The sequence below is a fragment of the Varroa destructor genome, unplaced genomic scaffold (genome assembly GCF_002443255.2).
Source record: "Varroa destructor unplaced genomic scaffold, Vdes_3.0 BEIS01000003.1, whole genome shotgun sequence".
Classification (NCBI taxonomy): domain Eukaryota; kingdom Metazoa; phylum Arthropoda; class Arachnida; order Mesostigmata; family Varroidae; genus Varroa; species Varroa destructor.
Genome location: NW_019211456.1, coordinates 36,930,079 through 36,950,127, shown reverse-complemented (window position 1 = coordinate 36,950,127; position 20,049 = coordinate 36,930,079). Strand labels below are relative to the sequence as shown.

The window sequence follows — 20,049 nt, the reverse complement described above, 5'->3', positions numbered from 1 at the left end:
AAGAAACTGTAGAGGGAAAATAGCTTTATGTTCGGGCGTGAAGTTGCGAAGATCATTACGCTAGAGGTACAGAACGCAGCAACATTATGACCGAGCTAGAATGGTCCTCGTTTACGACGACTATATATTGCGGTAGCACATTACAAGTTTCGATAGTTTATTACCTTTAAATCGACATGAGTCAAGGACAACTATATCGTAACAAAATACGAATCGCGGACGTATTACCATTAATGCTAACGTGAAAAAAGTTTAGCTGATCAAAACAGAGAAGCGTACGTTTAACAATCGCGTAGTCGATAGATATTCATTATCTCGAATGAAGTCACAATTCAGCCGCGTATCTAAGCAGGTACAGCTGAAAAATTAACTCGTACATCAGACGGCTTGAATTCTATCAGATCACAACTTCACTAGATGGGTAAAGGTTGGCTTAAAACAAAATAGAAAACAACCGTATGGGATAGCGGAGAAAAATTTATTTACCAATTAAAAAAGATCCCGTATCGACATCGTACTTCCCTCTGCCTCTATTGATTACATCTTGTATACGATAAATGACCAAGTTTGCACAAATAGGAATAAATATGGGTAAAACAAATCAGCGTAGCGTTATCTTATTACACAGAATTGGTATCAATCTTCTGGGAAAAGGCCTTTAGCCCTCCCCATCATCAATTTGTCAGTTATACATACTCACACATACCATATATTCGATTTGGGGGGCTATGATTTTAGTTAGAAAACCGCTGCAGGTACAGCGCTGCTACCCTAAGCCGGTAATGAACAGAATATAGCAAACCGGTGTTATAGGGGTGATTCTCACACGACCGACCGTTAGCTGTATGTCTTCTACTTTAGGCGCGACTGCACGTCGACGGCCTTCGTCCGTTGACGAAGGCGGCCTGCTTTTTCATTTAGAACTTGAAACGTATCTGTCTATACATACACGGTACATGCATTTAAGGCCGACGACAACTTTGTCGTTGTAATCGTTGCACGTAGTGCACACCCGCGACTATCGAATGAAACGAAACTATTATCACACACTGAAAGCTTAATTGATCCGCTGACAGGTCTGATCGCCGTTAACCTTAGGCAATCGTTTTTACCGTACGCACAAAAATGTTTCCGTCTGAGATTCTCTCTGTTCCGAAGAACGGTCACAACAATCCTGATCGCTGCTATCACTACAATGAACGTAACCTAATTACTATTGTCATCTCAAGCGAAAGTGAACTAGAAATATAGATCGACAGACGTAAATGAATGGATAAATAGATTAACGAGCGCGCCGGCTGAGCGTTAATTAAGCGTTGTCGCTTGCTGTGGCGGCGGCCACGTCAGCGTCAAAGGAACGACGCGGAGCTGGCAAAGTTCTGATCAGCGACACGAATGAATTATGTATATATTGTTAATAGTCATCGTTACATTTTGACGCTGCATTGGCGTCGAAGGGAGCTTTTATGGCAGCGTCATACCGTACGACGACACCGTCAATAAGACGGAAACACGCATTTGGATAACTCGTGCGCTCCAAGTATAGAAAAAGTCAAGCTTTTTCTTGCCTCATCTTTAGAATCGTGGATCGGCTTTACGCCGACAATAGTCATATGAAGACTACACCTATTAGGGGACTGAACGTGCCTATTGTTCGTACTACAGATCGTCAAACCAACGCCTATTAGTCAGCCGGCCTTTTCGCTATATCAAAAAGTAATGGCTTAAACTAACTGTAACTGTACATATGGCGAAACTCGGTACCAAGAAAAATACCGTTAGATGAAGAACGACGCCGACTGACTGATATCTCTTATCGATATTTCATATTATACATATAATGCTACATTATTGTTATCCGTCGGATAAGCCCATAAAAAATAATAACAACAAGAACATACCAACGGGACCCGGAGCAATCAATTGACTTATCTTCTACAACTGACAGCCACACACACACACACACACACAAACACAAACACCCTCTCTCCCTCCTTTTATTCTGCCTTTTATGCCTGACTCTAGGGGCGCGTTAGTCGACCCCAATGTTCAACGCCATGGTGCTATTCTATTTCGCCTGAACATAGACCTTCATTGTCCTGTCTGTCACCCGCACTTCACGTCTGCCTTCCCAAAGCTCGTTTGTAGCTTCTGAACGAGAAAAAAACGTGGCCAGCCGGATAGATGCGGATGGATGAGTGGTCGCAGTTGTGCTGATGAGTAGTGGAGGGAACGAACCGACTGACCAAGCTGACGGACGCCGCTACTGCTTGAAATTACTTACCGACTTCGACGATCACGGCAACGGTCACTGGTCGCGTCGACGCGAGCATCCATATCCCGTAACCCGTACCCGGTTAGACTGAATGATGCCCGAACGCGGTGCGGTATCCGCGGCGGCTCGATCGTATGGCAACGGCTGCAGCGGGCGTTGGTGAGCAACCGAGACCGATTTACCTGTTTCAGTCGACGGGAGATCTGCGCTAGCTGGTTCGGACTAGTCGAGATTTAAGTTAGACTGACAATCCACTGGCAACCGAGTGACGAGTCGAAATGGAAGCCGGCATGCGAGATCGTATCGGGGCCGTAACGAATGTAGACCCTATCTTAGCTGCTCGCTCGTTTGGTTAATTAGTCTGTTGCCGCAGTCTGTTCGATGATGGCGTCTTTTTCTTCTGTATCTTTGTCGTCGGCTGCTCTTGTTTCGAGCCCCATCTTTCCGAAGTCTGAAATCCCATCGCGACCTTTTCTGTCAGGGCAGTTGCCTCGTGGATGAACTGAGCCAGACATGAGTTGAACAGCTGGAATTTCCGTAAGCGACTTTTCAACAAAAAAATATCGATATGTAACCCGCAGCTGACATTCGTTTTTGGTGCCTTTTCTCGTACAAGCTCAAACTAGGCGCTAGAGTGAACGGCGCCATAAAAATCTCTCGTGCTCATTTTTGAAAAATGCAAGGTCTAGCTCAAGCACGAATTAACTATGATTTGTATGATCATATAGAACTTCCGCAAAACACTTTCGGCCGAATAGGCGATGGCATAATGACTTGCAGTTAGGAGGTTCTTTACCTACATCAATGCCGTTCGACGGTTTTAAACGTTAAGATTCCACTAGAAGTGTAGTATCGGATGTATGTGACCGAGAGTCAAAGTGTACTCAAAACATATAGAGTAACAGGGCGGAACATCGACAAACCATTGAACGTTTTCCACAGATCTTCGTACGCCCCGGCTTTTGATCTCAATAACTAGTAAGCCACATGGTAGATGCCCTACCAGGTGTAGCAGACAATCAATATTCTTTGTAGATGTAATTTTATATAAGCCTAGTATACTTGGATAATGAAAATCTTCTTGTCAGCAATCAAGCGCCAGATTGAGCGTCTGTCAGAACAGCTGTGCTTCTTTTTGCCTGTGTCAAACGTCATTGGTAACGCCCATTGTATCTTATAAAATATTTTGATGAATTTTAAAGTTCACCAATCACATCTATCTGCTTATGCGTCATACTCAAATAAGGGTTCTTCCCTTCGGATCAGGCCTCGTTACGCTACACAGATCAATTTAATACGTAGGTCATCGAAATCGACAGTTTCGCTTTTCATTCCATATTTCAAACATTTGCTGGTTAAAACATGCCACCCTACCATAGTTGTCATGTATAGTTCTTTTTAATGTTATCATGAATGTGCTTAGGCAGTTCGTAGTACCTTCTCACTCGTTTTTTCTTCGTATTTTTCTTACTCGCACTCGTAGGCGAGAATATGTTTCAAGACAGAGCCAAACAATTGGAGAAATGTCCGCAAGATATACGTGCTCGATTTGTTGAACCCTGTAACATATGACACGTAATACAAAAAGTACGTCAGTGATATTACATGATGGTCCTGCCTTATGATCGTTGGATGATCCCTGCTGGCAACAAACTTGCTAGCTTCAAATCGTTCTGTACGCTATCGAAAAAAAACCTATGCTATAGTTGCAAAGCACGAGGGCACACTACAAACAATTACTGAAGTGTACGATGGCAAAAAACCGTGCGCCCGAAGAGATCAACGATAATATTGAATATCATTGTTATATAGAGAAATAATACACTAACGACAGCGGTTGCCGCCCTATTCTCACAGGAATTACTTCTTCAACAACAAGAGCAGTGAAACAACGACGACGAACCAGAATGTAACACGGTTGCCCAAACCCCAGCGGCGTCGTCTAACCCAACGCTTTTCCATCCTCCAAAAAAAATCTTGAATCAGTTGTACACAAACAGGTTTTTTTCACTGCTTGTATCTCACATGACATCTCTTGCATGGTAAGGGTAGTATTGGTGCTGGCGCGTATTGCGACGGCACTGATATCACAACAACGCTAACCGTATCGGCGAGCTAGACAAATATATATATATATATAGTGCTAAGTGCAGCAACGGCAGTTCTAGCCGATATAGTAGAGATTCAGACGGTGTGCGAAGTAGGAGGATTTCTGAAGGTGAAGAAGCGAGTGATACTATTACGGCTGCTTGGCTGGCTGGCAATGCCGTGTGTCCGGGGCCCGGTTTGTTTCTACTGCATTTCCAGCAGCTAGTCGGGCTTGACTGGTCACCTTTATTGCTTATATACATATATATATATATAAAAGCAAGAGAAAGAGATCAAGCAAAGAATAAGTCGAAGGACCTATCGACTATGTTTGTACAATATATATATATATATACACCATAAGACCACATCTCCGTGTGCGTGTCTATCTGTATATGTCTTGTCTGCGTTACGCCGCGGCTCGATAGTATCTTCATGATATCCGGCGTTATCGCTGACGAACATCTTCACGCATCTCTAGATCTTTTCGCCGCCGATGAGCTCTTCTTCTTCCACTCGTTTTCCCCTGGCTTTTTTTTCGTCGATGCTCACCTTCTAAGTTCTATCTTCTTATTTTCCTTTAATATATATATATATAACTTTTTTTGCGTGTACACGTCGGCGTCAAGGGAGATCCGCGCAAATAAAGACACTCACACACGAACAAAGATGTTCCGAAGCACCTACACATTTGCATTTAGTGAAATTCCAAATGTTCGACGGTTGTGCTTGAGGTCCGAGCTAGGTCATATCTGTAACGTCAAGGTGTTGTCGCCAAGCTTCTTAAGCTAAATGTAGAATCCACATTTGGAACTGGATATATATATATATATATACAGGTTGGAGTGTAAGCTGCGGGTAGAGGAAAATTGGCTGGCATGCGAGTCTGAAAATGCACGCGACATTTCGAACATACCTGACCTGATAGGCAGGCGTGCGAGCAGACGTCATTCGCAACAGATCAGGCCAACACTTGCTGACCACTTAGAGACCAAAGCTATAATTTGCTTTTCGTTAAGAAAGTAAGCAAGATAACTGCTACATACAACATTCTCTGCTGCTATTACTACCGTGTCGTAGGTGAACATGATGACGATGACCCAGGCCAGCACAAATTCTAATTGGTCAGCCGGCTAGTCAGTTGCCGCTGTGGCATCCGAGGTTAGAATGTCACCTTTACTGAACATTTGCATGATGCCCTCGTAGTTCTCACCCTTCGAGCATTTGGACGATAGGCAACAGGCCGTCGACCAAATCGCTTCGACCCGCCCCTTCTGCAAGAGCCGGTCGGCTCACGTAATCGTGTCTACTGCGGAGATCACAACAGGTTCTTTCCTTGACGGACATCTGCCTCGTCAACTTCGATATCTGAAGAATGAACATTAAGAGGAGCAAAGATAGAAAGCGAGCGAGCGAGCGAGTGAGCGAACGAACGAACTGCATAGAATAAACTGAACACAAGCTTCAGCCTTCAGCTCCTACTCTAGATGATCCTCTCCGAACTAACCTAGGCCGGTTTGCGTCTGCTATGAGGTTCAACTTCCATCATGAGTACCGACAAGTAAAATACGTAAGTAAGTCCATTTTGAAATTGCCGATTTCAGTATCTTTTTTCTAATATCTTTAGGCGTTGTATGGTCTGCATGTGGATCCATATATGCGTATATATGTCTACGGTAAGCGTGTGTCTTGTGATTACAACCATAACAAGGACGGGCACGAGGTCAGCAGTCTTGCTTTTCTCCAAGCCTGCGTTTATGTAGCCAGCACAGTCCTGTTCCAGGAGTTCGGTCTGAGAGGACCAGCGACCGATACGACGATGGCTGTGGATAATCAGTCAATCTGCATTTTCTGGTGTTAGCTTTTCTCCATTATTCCCCTTCTGTCGCTTCGGTGTGGGCAGCGACAAAAATCGGGAGTCAGGCGCGAGCAGCCGTCAACGTTCAGCGGACGACGGACAGCAGTCTGTCGATACTATTTCGAATTAGGTTGAATCATCAGTACTTGTCCTAATCATCACAGGGATACGCGTAGTTGAAACTAAACACCCGCCGCCGTGTAATTGGCTACAGCAGATATCGATGAGAGTCAAGTCTGACGGTCCGCTTTCTGGTGATGTACCGTCATGTTGTATCTACCTGTCTTCTCTTCTACGGAGCCACGACCTAATGGTTACCGACTGTACGAACGCGGTGCTATTGATTTTGCCAGGCACCAATGTGACCAGCAAACGAGTATTTGATAGAGGACCTGCTTCAGATATACCATTGCTAAGCAAGATTTCTATTTGGCATGATTTGCTAAACTATGACTTTTTTTTTTGCTTTCAGAGCAGCAATATGTATAATTGGAGATATCTTAGCTGACCAGCCTTTGGTTCACTCGGTAATCACACAAAGTGCCTATTCTCTAGATGATAACTAATAAGCTCGAAGAGAACTGTATGTGCGTGTGTGGCTAAATTAAAGTTTTTTATACCCAACTTTAAATGCGGAGAGTAAGAAAATTGGCGAAAAAAAGAGCCGGATTATTACTCTTGAAACTCTGAATCGAAGCCAACAGCTTGGTTTTTCTGTATTGTACTTATTAATTTCGCAGCCAGTCGTTTACCGCTGTGGCTACGTACGACTCTGGCGGACCAGCCTGAATACTAACTAGAAACGTTTAACAAAATATACAGGTTTATTCTTCTTCTATAGATCTATTCTTCAATTAGATACTGTCAGTCGCTAGTATCGAAAACAAGTTCGTGGCATCGGAGCTACGAACGTATGTGCGGGTGGTCATTTATCTGTCTGCCATCACGACGCCGGAAGCGACGTGGAATCACTAAAAATAAAAATTGGCCAATGCTAAGTAGCTTCAAATGAGTAAGTGTGCTTTACCTGTACGTTACCTAAGTGAAGCTTTTACTTTGAGTTCCCTTTGAAAACTGGGTATGTGTTCGAACGTCACTTGTTGTAAATGATGAGACACGAACCCTAACTGTCTGTATGAAAGTCGTCTGATACATGATAGTTCGGTCTAACATATCCTGAACGCCCTAAGACCGGCCAGTATTTTTGGTTCAGACTTATGTTCGACGTACCCTAGAAGGATGATTACGGAATTCACTAGCTGATTAATTAACATTTTGTTTGGCCAATCTCTTTATCATCTTCTAAATAGATGTCTGAAAATCGACAATCTCGTCACAGTATAGACGCGTGTATCTTGCTAAGACAAAATATTCTGTTCAATACAATGAAGCCGCTCTAGTTTCTTGCAGCAGAAACAGTTCCGCCACCGTTTCTGCCGTGAGAGCGAGTCATGGATCAGTTATTGCGGCGCGGCAAACTCTTGACTAGTGGTGAAGAATCTCTCTTTGTATTAGCGCTACAATCTCATGCATATGTTCAAAGACAACTGAATTTAAAGTTCGCTAGTTAGGACATCATGTCATCCCTTACCGGCCTACTGATTATTCGCTTTAATCCATTGATGTGGTAATTTCCGTCATTATTTCTTATTGTGGCAACTTTCGGCTCACCTGGCCGCGAATAGGCCAGCCAATACCGGCAAAGAAGAACGAAGTGTCTGAAAAAAAGCAGGCGCAAGTGCTAAATTCACCGACCGACCGACCGACCGACCGACCGACCGACCGACCGACCGACCGACCGACCGACCGACCGACCGACCGACCGACCGACGGACCGACCGACCGACCGACCGACCGACCGACCGACCGACCGACCGACCGACCGACCGACCGACCGACCGACCGACCGACCGACCGACCGACCGACCGACCGACCGACCGACCGACCGACCGACCGACCGACCGACCGACCGACCGACCGACCGACCGACCGACCGACCGACCGACCGACCGACCGCGACCGACCGACCGACCGACCGACCGACCGACCGACCGACCGACCGACCGACCGACCGACCGACCGCGACCGACCGACCGACCGACCGACCGACCGACCGACCGACCGACCGACCGACCGACCGACCGACCGACCGACCGACCGACCGCCCGACCGACCGACCGACCGACCGACCGACCGACCGACCGACCGACCGACCGACCGACCGACCGACCGACCGACCGACCGACCGACCGACCGACCGACCGACCGACCGACCGACCGACCGACCGACCGACCGACCGACCGACCGACCGACCGACCGACCGACCGACCGACCGACCGACCGACCGACCGACCGACCGACCGACCGACCGACCGACCGACCGACCGACCGACCGACCGACCGACCGACCGACCGACCGACCGACCGACCGACCGACCGACCGACCGACCGACCGACCGACCGACCGACCGACCGACCGACCGACCGACCGACCGACCGACCGACCGACCGACCGACCGACCGACCGACCGACCGACCGACCGACCGACCGACCGACCGACCGACCGACCGACCGACCGACCGACCGACCGACCGACCGACCGACCGACCGACCGACCGACCGACCGACCGACCGACCGACCGACCGACCGACCGACCGACCGACCGACCGACCGACCGACCGACCGACCCGACCGACCGACCGACCGACCGACCGACCGACCGACCGACCGACCGACCGACCGACCGACCGACCGACCGACCGACCGACCGACCGACCGACCGACCGACCGACCGACCGACCGACCGACCGACCGACCGACCGACCGACCGACCGACCGACCGACCGACCGACCGACCGACCGACCGACCGCTGTGCTTCAACAAAAGTGCACAAAACAGAAAGAAAGATGTATCATAGCCATGAGCTATAATGCAAGGGTAACGGCGGCAGCTGAGCGAAGTAGTACGTATCTTTAGTGTGTGATAGCTTTACGCGTTATTGTATAAGCCATAACGGTGGCACATTAGCGAAGCCGCAACGAGAGGGGAGACGGAAAGAAAAATCAAGATGAAAAAGATATGAGACAAACGTCCAGGCCGTTGTAATGCTAGAACTCTCTTCCTCTCTCTGCATGGTTCTGACGTAATGCAATGTGGCGGCGCTGCGGCCGTTGACTACGACGATCTTGTTGTTGATGCTGCCTGCGATGGCGGTGGCGGTGGCGGTGGCGCTGGCGCCGGCGATGGCGATGGGAATGCCAATTAAAAGAACCAATTTACCGCGCTCTGCGTCGTCAGCATAGGGAGAAGATATCACACACTGTTCGTTTTCGTCGTCTTCGGCGTCGTTGTCGTCCTATAGTTGCGGCTACGGCTGTGCTGGTGATAAACGCCGATCGTTGGACCTGTAACGTCACAATCGTCAACGGTGTAACATGAACAGTCGTACGATTTCGGCTCGCTACGAGTGGTTGATTGTTTAAGTAGTTGCTTGATCGGTCCTGTCTGTTACTATTTAAGGTAACTGTGACGGTTCGTCCTGGCGAACGGCCGAGGCTGGATGGGGCAGCGAGTTGAAGAAAGACAATAGGACAAACACAACAATAGTTGTATTTCTCATATGTGTATTTAGACAAACACATACGTACCGTGAGTGCTATCTTCATCATAGACAAAAATATTGCTATCAGCACCAACAACATATGAATACAAGACAATTTCTCTAGCATCATATCGAATGCCATCTGGTTCGGTGGAAGTAGAAAGACTAAAAATTGTACCCATCATTAATATTATCGATTCACTTGGAGTGAAAGCGAGCGGGGGGGGGGGCAGGCGAATGATCGGGTGGGCATGTCCTCGCAATAATACAATAATAACGTCAATACCCCTGCTGACGGCTCCTCAATGATTCAGCAGACCCAACAGCTGCGGTGTTGCCTCTGGTTTCGACCCGGCCGGTAGATTCTCTGGGTTATATATCCACGTGTACTCATATGCATTTCTATTGTGAAACGTTTCCTAACTGACTGGCAGGCTGGCTGAGCAGCTGACCGCGGCACATTCCCCACTCCTATAATTAGAAAAGAAGATTATTGTTACAATGTTATAGTAGCGTTTGAAATCAGTTAGACCGGGGATGCTACCGTTCAACCATACAAATCCCCAAAACACCCAAATCCACAAATAGTACGTTCGTAGACGGTCTGTCTGTTGGTCGGTCACATACACGATGCGTAAAGCATTACAGCCAACGCAGCAAAGATAATGTAATAAAATCATCCGAACTAAACCAAGGCTTTCACATGAACGAACGAATGGAACGTCTACCGACTGATAGTGTAATACCAACAGAGCGTCAGTGATAGCAACATGAATAACAAGAGGCTGTATATATTTCTCTGGTTTGGTATCGGTTAAGAGTAGTGACGGTGCTCCGAAGACCTGATCTGAACTGGTAGGTCAGGACGGACGGCATAGACATGTTGCGAAGGGCAAGGAAGTTTCTATGGCTGCTAGCGTATTCGACTATTAATCTCTCTGAATTAACGCATTTTCAAGCGAATCGTTTCCCATCTTATTTAGTCTCGTCTTCATTAGCTTTGAGGTCCAGCTCATCATCTACTTCATAAGTTGCACAAGTTAGTCTGATTCCAGCGCACGATTCGTTTTGATAATTAGCGACAAAACAGGAACGTAACATACATGCTGTAAAAGTATAATTCTGTTTCTCATTTTAACGTCATATTGCTTCTGTTTGATTGGTTTTCAACAGAGATTGTGGTAACCATAAAGTTGTTACGTCTGTTCCGTGAAAATGATAGAATCTATCTATAGGGTAGCTGTCTTTGATTTATTTCAGACAATGAACCCCAACCGTATGGGCAAATAACTCTGATATATTCGCCATAATATGTACGTATATAAAGGGGGAAGGATGCATTTCTCGTCTTCCGTAATTTAATTTTGGCCTGCTGTGCTAGGTTCGCACAATCTAGTGCGACTGTTAGATTCATAAATTAAGTTCAGAAGTTCGGCCTAATTATCGTATCGATATATTATTATATAATTTGTGAGTATTGTTCATTGGCATATCAAATGAAATGCTTCGAGTTTTACATCCAGATCACGTTAGACGTTACACAGCGCGCGCATTCTCTGCCCGTATAAGTTGTTCCGGCGAGTGTGTATTCATCAAATACGTGGACCTTTTTCAATGACGTCATTAGAAAAAGGGTGGCGTCTTAAAAGTTGCTTGGCCTCCATTGAGGAAAATCGGGTTGAGACATGTGAAAGTTGTATCTGTTTAACTAGAGTCCAACGGATTATCACTACACCAGGTGTTTAATATTCTGTTTCCGTAGCATGATCAATCGCATTAACCAGTGTCTTGTCTGGCCGCTGTCCTGTACCCTGCCATGTCATGCTTACTGCTTTACGAGCTTTGCATTATCTAGTCGAACCAAAGGAACCCAGTGACGTACAGGGTGCAATGGCCGACACATATGATGACTTCGTCATCAACAACGTGAGAACGATGAGGATAACATCAGCCACTTAAAACAGCCGGATCATGCTCTGCCGCTCTTTGCTCTACAGTTAACGAGAGAGGCGGGCAATAGTCGGATAGGCCAGTAACTAGATGGTAGCAGGACCGGCCCTTGCGTAGTGTTGGGAACACAAGCCGTTAGACACACGAACCTCTCTGCTGCTAAGCCCACTATCTGCTTGTATACCTATAGCATTCGGTGTACCCCAAGTTTCATTGACTCTACTTGGCTCATCCTCCAGTATTACTATCAACAGCGACCTACATATCAAGCTAATCGTTGATCATGTCCCAGTTGCTGCTCACTCCTGCCCCATACAATATCATAAATGAGAAAACAGAATGCTTAACGTCTCAGTATCGTTAAACACTGGACCGTTATTCTACCTCGACTCCAATAGTTTTCCTTCTTGGATACGTTTTCTCTCGCTCGGTTTCCTTCGTCCCCATTTCCCCCCATATTGTGTTCATACAACATATTGTGTTCGAGTTAGCGACTTCCTCGGACTGTAGACTCCAGAAGCAGCCGTTCTATCTTACTTGTATCTGTTTTTTTTTTTATTATCCCTAAGTTATAGATTCATCTTGTCGACGTTCGACGGGTTCGAACAGGTCGATCAACGAATTGCTATTACAATAGCGTCGGACAGTTGTTTCTTCTAGCTATTAACACTATGGTCGATTGTAGTTGCTACCGCTGTTGCCAGCTGCGGCGACTACTAGCGTAAATTAGCTAGAGAGCCATGTCAGAGCGTCCGCGAGGTAGCATAGCGACAGCCTTGCTTAAGCTATGCTTTAATAGAAATAGACAGATGAATGGGTTTGACTCAGCAAGCATTGCGAGTGTCGCATATATCGGCGTGTGATGTTTACAGCCACGATAGCGGTGGCGACCGCTGTTGGCGGTTTGTGCACAATGAAAGTGACCTCTCAGTCACGCGTCGTCCAAGGTCGCGTCATCTACACTGCGCTAGTCAGTATTGTGCGGTATGGCGTGTTACGACAACTGCGCCCTCTGCCGTGGCGATTGGCCGTTGTGCGGGCGTCGACGGGTTTCGCTTCTGTAGGTATTGTCGCCGTCATGACTGCTGCCCCTGTTGGAATTTCTGCCGTTGTTGTCATCGTCTTCTATTTGTAATTACGAAATCGATAGGCAGGCAGGCAGGCAGACTGACTGACTGGTACCGGTAAGCTGGGATCGGTAGCTGCTACATTGGATCGCTGAGCACTAGACTCGATTCGTGTGATGGTGCAGTATACAATTTATCCGGCATGTACATTGACTGTTATATGTGAATTGTATACAGGTTTTGTAGGCTTGTATAGGACCGACGCATGACATAACAGAACTCGTTGGCTTACAGCGGACAGAATAGGAAAAATGCGCGCCTCACGAAGACGACCACGAACGCGGCCTAAGGAATCGCGACACAGTGTCGTTGCAAAATAGTACTTGCATTTATTAGCTAGCAGCTATAAAAAAAAAAAAAAAAAAAAAAAAAAAAAAAAGCTATATGATGCGTTTTACGTTGATCGGGCACCGTTTCTATTTTGACAGTACATAATTCTATTTCGTACTGTTGGCCAATGGTTGCATGCTTAAACTTGATCAAATATTTGTTGTATACATAACCCATCCGCTTGTTTTACAGTTGCAGCGTCTGTAAGCTGTAAAAACGTCTCGTCTTCGTTGAAATTTAGAGATATAAACAGCGGCAGCAGCAGCAGCAGCAGCAGCAGCAGCAGCAATGGATCGTCACCACCATTATCGACCGCAATCGAAGTCTCCAAATTGGTCATCGTAATCTTTCTGAGCTACTGCCGTTGCTAGTGCGGCTATAGTTACGGCTGCTGCTGCAGGTTCATCTATGTAAAAACTTTCAGGCGGTACCGCGTTGAAAAGTTACGCGACCAGCAATGGTAAGTTAAGGGCTGTTGTTGTTATTGAGCTAACCGCCAAGGTCCCACACTCACAGACACCTGTCTCGAACGTTGGATGATGTGCGACGTCGGTCGCCGCTTTTTGCCTGTCTAACTTCTTCGGGTACAACATGGATATATAAGCACACGGCAGAACTTGTTTGTCGCCTTGTCGCCCGCGGCTAAGTTTCGCTAGCCCAAAATTTGTTCTTTCTGTCGGCGCGCTAATGTCGGTTCTTCCCCGAACTACGGCGCTTGTCAGCGTAATGGGCCCGAATGGGTTAAAGAAGTGGCCACCTCCCGAAAGTACCAAAAAGTATTATTTTCTGCCAGGCGGGACAGCACAGAACGACAAAGTGGCATCTGATTCGGCGACTCGGTTCCGAAGACCGAATTCAACCTGCGACCTACCCGTGAGAAGGACCAATAATCAGGGGGTTTGGTTGGATACACGTAACATCATCATAATACGCACAAAATTAAGTAAGATAGCGAATGGGAGACGTATAGTATACGGTGGAGATGATCTGGAACCTCGTTGGCCTGCCTGCCTGTCTGTCTGTACGGACTATCGTTTCTATATCTACATGGACAGCGCTGGGTGATTTTTGAAGTTCCGAAGAGACCGAACCCTTCTGATCAGTGTGGCGACCCGGCATTATAATGTGGTCACGGAAACGCTTCGCAGAAGGTCGCAGTGTGGCCTTTTTACAGGCACTTAAAGCCAAATCGCCACAGCCAAACAATTGGTGACGTGATGCTGTTGTTTGGTTCGTCTAGCTTCGTTCGCTGAGAATCCGATGAAATCTAAATATACGATGGCGGCAAGCGGTATAACTCGTATCTGACCTAGGGTATGTTCACGATAATGTGTATTTATCCGTGCAGTATCGGATTCGTAAACAGAGTCGATATGATGATACATCTTTTAGATATGAGCGTAAATTCGAAGAACACAGAGTTTGCTGCAATGGCCTAATTCCTAACGAAACACGAAGCAAACATAGATTTAGATCCATGCAAGAGCCTTGTTGAAAATTTAAAAGGCAAAGCCATTTTCTTATTCTACAAAAAAATAGTTATCTCCATTGCCTACAACGAACCGAAATAACATTAATTAGCAGATTAAGTAGTATCAAGGTCAATTCAATCGTGATGTAAGACTCTGCGGATCACAAAGATTTATTAAGTGAATCGACGAACGCCTATATCGACTGAAGTAATATGTACATTATTAATCGTTTTTCTTAATTTAGTACTTCAAAGCTAATGAGGTAGACAAACTGGTATACACACATACACTCTAACGATTTCGTCGTCTTTACCTTTGCTTGATTTTAAATATAATAAGAAGATATTAGATATTAACAAAGTATCATATTATTTAATCGGTTGAATGCTTGGGCAACCATCGACGCTTCATTTCAGTTTGACATCTACGTATAATTTTAGGCGTTAATTATCTAGTGCAGTACGCCACGGTCACATGACTGCTATTTTCCGGAACACATACATATATGTATATATAGCTACTGTGAAAATGACAGTAGCTCATCAGCACCGCTATTTGCCGAACGGGCAGACGCTCTGACTATTTACCTTAACTGTAACATAGTTTTTTTTTTTTTTTTTTTTTTTCACTTACGTCGATTGTGTGTTACTCTTCGTCCGGATCTTTTACTTTCCGCTAATCTTCTGTGTAGCAGTAAAACGTTGAGATTCCGGATTTTGTCACCGGGGCGCAGTTACCAGTATCATCAAGAAATCTGCGCAGAACCAGCGGTATCTTCTTACGTTCGACCTCTGTTATGTCTTTGTGGACGACCGCGTATAGCCAGCCATAGCTCGCATTTGCGAACGCGGATGTAAAAACGAAGGAAGGCTGAAACGCAATAGACACTACATCGGGCAACCCTCCGAAAAACACTGCTGCCAACAGGATCAAGAAAGACTAGATCGGCGTCCACTACCTGAAAGGTCTTCCTGAAGTTAGAAGTGCAAATGGTTGGCTGGCTGGCTGGCTTTATTTTTCGTCCTGAGGGACACTCCCGGTTGCGTCTCGCAACATTTCGTCAGACGTCTAATCCAGCTACGTCCCTCTGTCATTCCATGTAGCCCTCTCATTGTCGGTGTGACAGTTCCACACCAAACGCCTGTCGTCGGATCACTGTGTTGATATTGTCCAGGTATGAGTGGTGCGCACTCGGTCTCGCGCGACGCCTGACGGCGAAGTTGTTTGCCGCTCATCGGTACGACAACAGCGGCGTTGGTGGAGAGAGCCACGGTAATGACGGCTTCGGTGCTCGTCGCACAGCATCAGTCCCGACAGAGACATTTTCCTGGGGCCATTTCGATACCGATGCTTCGCTCGACCTTGGAGTGGGCATAAAAATAAGAGGAAAAAAGCAAACGAAGTCGTCGTCGTCGTCGTCGATGCCGATGACGACAATGACGCGGCGGCGGTAACCGCATTTTCGATATTTTGTCATTGCAGCCTCTCAAAGTATATGGAGAGATAACAGTAGCCAAAACGCGCACGATCCGGCGAACTGTTCAGCGACTGTTGGGTACCTATCAGGCCGTCGGTGTGTAGGCTAAAGTATCCATGTGTGTCTCTGCGCGAGTATGTTGACTTGTTGGCTGTGCCGATATTTTACCGCTCTGCCGACGCCAGGGACCCTAATAGATAGTAAATTGAACGATCGCTGGTCGCGACCAGCGAATCCATCGTCGATGAATGTTACTGCTGCTGCTTGGTATTGCCTGTTGTTACCGAATTTTGTAGTCAAGCGAGAACTTATACGCATATATCATATGAGAAAGACAAGCGTTGTATTCTATTATACAAACATAGACTGATAATGGTAGAATATATTGCGTTCGCTGTCATATAATAATAATAATAAATAATTTACTTAATAATAAATAAATAATTTACTAATAGTAATTCTTGCATTGTCGGTACCAGTGGACGTAGGAGCTGCGATGACGCACTGCAAACGTCGGAAGGTCTGTAATCTGTTTCCAGGACAGCAACCTTTCTGACGTTGATTTCTTCCTTATTGAACTCAAGTGGTAGAAATCGACATAAAACAGCTGGTTTATTCGGCCTATTGTGAGGCATTTATGTTGAAACTAGAAAAATAGTATACGATACGAGCCGTGTGTGTGTGTGTGTGTGCCAATGGGAAATCGGTATATGAGTATACTATTAACATCGTATAATATTAGCGACCTTCTAGGAACGTGCACGTTGGAGGGCGTGAACGTATATGTAACTACACATACACATACACGCATGCACACATGTCTATACGTTATAGAAAAGTGCCACTATGTGTATCATTGAAGAGGTGCTGAAGGTGATACGGAATCGCGTCACGGAGCTCTGATCTTACAGCGCGCATGCTGCCTGACCCTCAACCTCGTCTATACAAATTCGCCGCGTGAAAACAAAGTAATTAAGCCATTAAACGAGCCATGCACAGTTGGCCACGGCGGTTGACTTGTCACCACGAACGTCACAGAGGGCCAGCCGTCGTTCGTTGTTTTTCGTGCGCATGACACCTTGCGAACATGGAGTTTACCACTGCAAACGCTACGTACGCGCACCAGTATAGAAAACAGACCAGGACCAGATGATACCGGCTCAGCTGAAACATAAGTTCGACGACAGCATGGCCCGGCTGTCAACATGAGTTCACTTGCCATTGTGGCACTTGTCAAAATGACGGACGAGCAGCTCAAAGTTAGGGGCAGGTGTATATAGCTAGAAGCAGGCTAGAGTAAAAGATAATGTTTTGCGGGAGCGATATCAGTGTTCATTCAGCCGTTCCATTCATAACAGGGAGTAAAACCTATGCTATAGGTTAATACGCCTAGGAACGAAGCGCACGACAACGAGCTGCATTTGTGACCATCGTATCAGCATCAAACAGACGTACGACAAAACAGATTTCCCGTTGAGCAGTAGGCCATCCTCTATATCATCATCCCAAATTTACCTAAGGCTTGGCTGAACCGGATGATTATGTCGCTCAGTCTCCAACATGTCTGATCGCTTCCTTACCTAATTCCACTTAATGCTTACTGTGGTACATTTTTAAGAATTGAAACATCGTTGTCAGACGAGTCTAATGTGTCCAGGCAGCAACTGGTCGGCCGTAATCGGTTATGGCACCTTACATGGTCTTTTCACCACCATACCTTTTCTACATCTGCATTATAGGTGCATTCAGGTCATATATATATATATATAAACGCGTGATTACCGTGGCATATCTGAGCTAAACCAAAAAAAAGCAGCATATGCCACTAGGATACTGCTTCTATTGTTCGCGTTGCTTATTGTAAGCTTGTTTATAGTAGCAGTAGCATTTGATGCTCATCCTCATTATCAGCTTCTGCACTGACTTTCTGCTCCAATTCGTATCGATCCGCCGCACGTCGTGGTACTGATATGGCTCCGCCACGTTGAACGTGTGCGCCAATAGGACGACAGAAGCCATGCCTCTCAGTGCGCTGTTGGAGCAATGAGCACCTGGACAGTGTGGAGCATCCGATAATCAACCCGATACCACAATTGTTCGTTTGGGAAAAAGCAAATCAGCCCCTTACTGCGAGCTGGAAAGCATATATGTGCGTCTTGTTATAACCGACTAGCTGAAACAGAAAGATGGTTAATAGCAATGAGCATGAGTGAGTACCGATTCAAAGGATCAAACTGATAAGTACGTGCCGTTATAACAACATCGAACACCTACTTAGAAAATGAACTCTGTGGGGAAAAATATATCGCGCTGACGTGAGATAGCGTTTCGTTACTATCGACGGAGGCAATGTAACCTCCCACTTCATATTTCAGAAGATGCCGTGTAGGACCCGGGCACACGTCTGGATTTCGCTCAACTGCGATAGTGCGCTTAGTTAAATCGTTTGGTATATCTAGACATTTGTTAAACGGCCGAACTGCGACCATTTGTATATATATATATATATATGTATATATTTCTATGCTTTAGAAATGTTTGACATGGTGAGGCCGAAGAGTTAAAGGACGGAATAAGGGTAATAAGAGTAATTAACCTATGTCACGCATCGGACGAAAATTTGCGCGTTCGGTTGACGCGACGTAATCGTTTGTCTCTGTGTGCTTCATCCTTATATTACTGTTGTCTTTCCTGATGTCTAGTGATGACGATGTATATAGAAAATAAAAGGAAGACCGAATCGGAATCCGCGAAATTGATAAGACGTTCAGTGATCCACGGTGTGCGATGGCGTTCCTCCTATGCAAGTGGATGTATTCGACGCATATAGTTATCATGACGGCGGCAGTGCGCCATTACAGACGTAAAAGTTTGCTTTGATAATTATAGTTGTACGCAATGAGAGCCAGCGAACAGATTCAAAAATTGCGCCAATGTACTTGTTTGCCACGACGCTATTAGAATCATCAGAACTTCACTTTTGCTTTTTATTGCAAGAGATCAGGTCAGATCAACATCCACATGATTCTTGAAGCTTTTTTCCACCCCCATCTGACCCAGCTGGGCCTAGATACCATTGTGTACTACGTTTATTGTCCCCGCAGGGAAGGCTGGCGTTAAGGGACCGGGGCGAAGCTGCCGAATCGAACGTGACCTGATCAGAGCGACTCTGATGTCCGACGGTTTGATGCAACCCTCAGGCCTATAACATTCGATGGAAAGCTTAAGGCAGTAGGTTGCCCGTGCTGCAATACCTGGGTATCATACGATAAGGGTCTTGCGGCCATATTCCTCCTGCCATAGCGTTTGGCTGAAAAATTCCGACTGCGATATGTACATGTAAACGGCTTGAATTTTCTACTTTAAAAGAAACTTTTTTTTTTTTTTCACTAACTTAACTAGTTAAATGTAGATATGAGTTGTTGAAATGAAAAAAATGCTAGTGAGGATTATACGAGCTATTCAGCCGTTACAAGCATTTGCATAGATAGAACGTACTTCGAGTATGTATAATAGCTATTCGATAGTGTGCCTAGAAGACCAACTACTCTGCTAACGAAAACTGAGTCGTGACTCCCACATTAGATCCTGGTCACTAACTGACTAATAAGAAACTATAAAGGCCGTAAGCAGAATTGACGACTGAGCCAACTTCATAAGTTATCATTTTTACGAAAGCGAACGCCGGCTAGTACGAGTATACATTGACGTGAATATATATATATATGTATGTATATTGCCTTAGCAACTTACCGCTTACTTAAACTCTTGCTGCACAACGCAAAACCAATGAATACTGCAGTTATTATTATTATTTAAAGCAAACGGTTCCCAACATTTCTTTTATGCGGCTGGGATGAACTTAA

The 20,049-nt window shown here is 45.9% G+C and overlaps 1 long non-coding RNA gene across 2 annotated transcripts; it reads right to left on the bottom strand.

The window, feature by feature from the left end:
* Positions 1–387: 387 nt before the first annotated feature.
* On the bottom strand, positions 388–16,060 carry LOC147756897 (uncharacterized). 2 transcript variants are annotated; one of them, XR_015323697.1, is made up of 6 exons: positions 15,340–16,060; positions 10,114–10,298; positions 9,316–9,630; positions 7,813–7,939; positions 3,713–3,834; positions 388–2,801 (listed from the first exon to the last, which is right to left on the bottom strand). It is a non-coding gene; the product is annotated as an uncharacterized LOC147756897 (long non-coding RNA). The 2 variants fall into 2 exon arrangements; XR_015323696.1 differs by having other exon boundaries at positions 389–2,820.
* Positions 16,061–20,049: the final 3,989 nt, after the last annotated feature.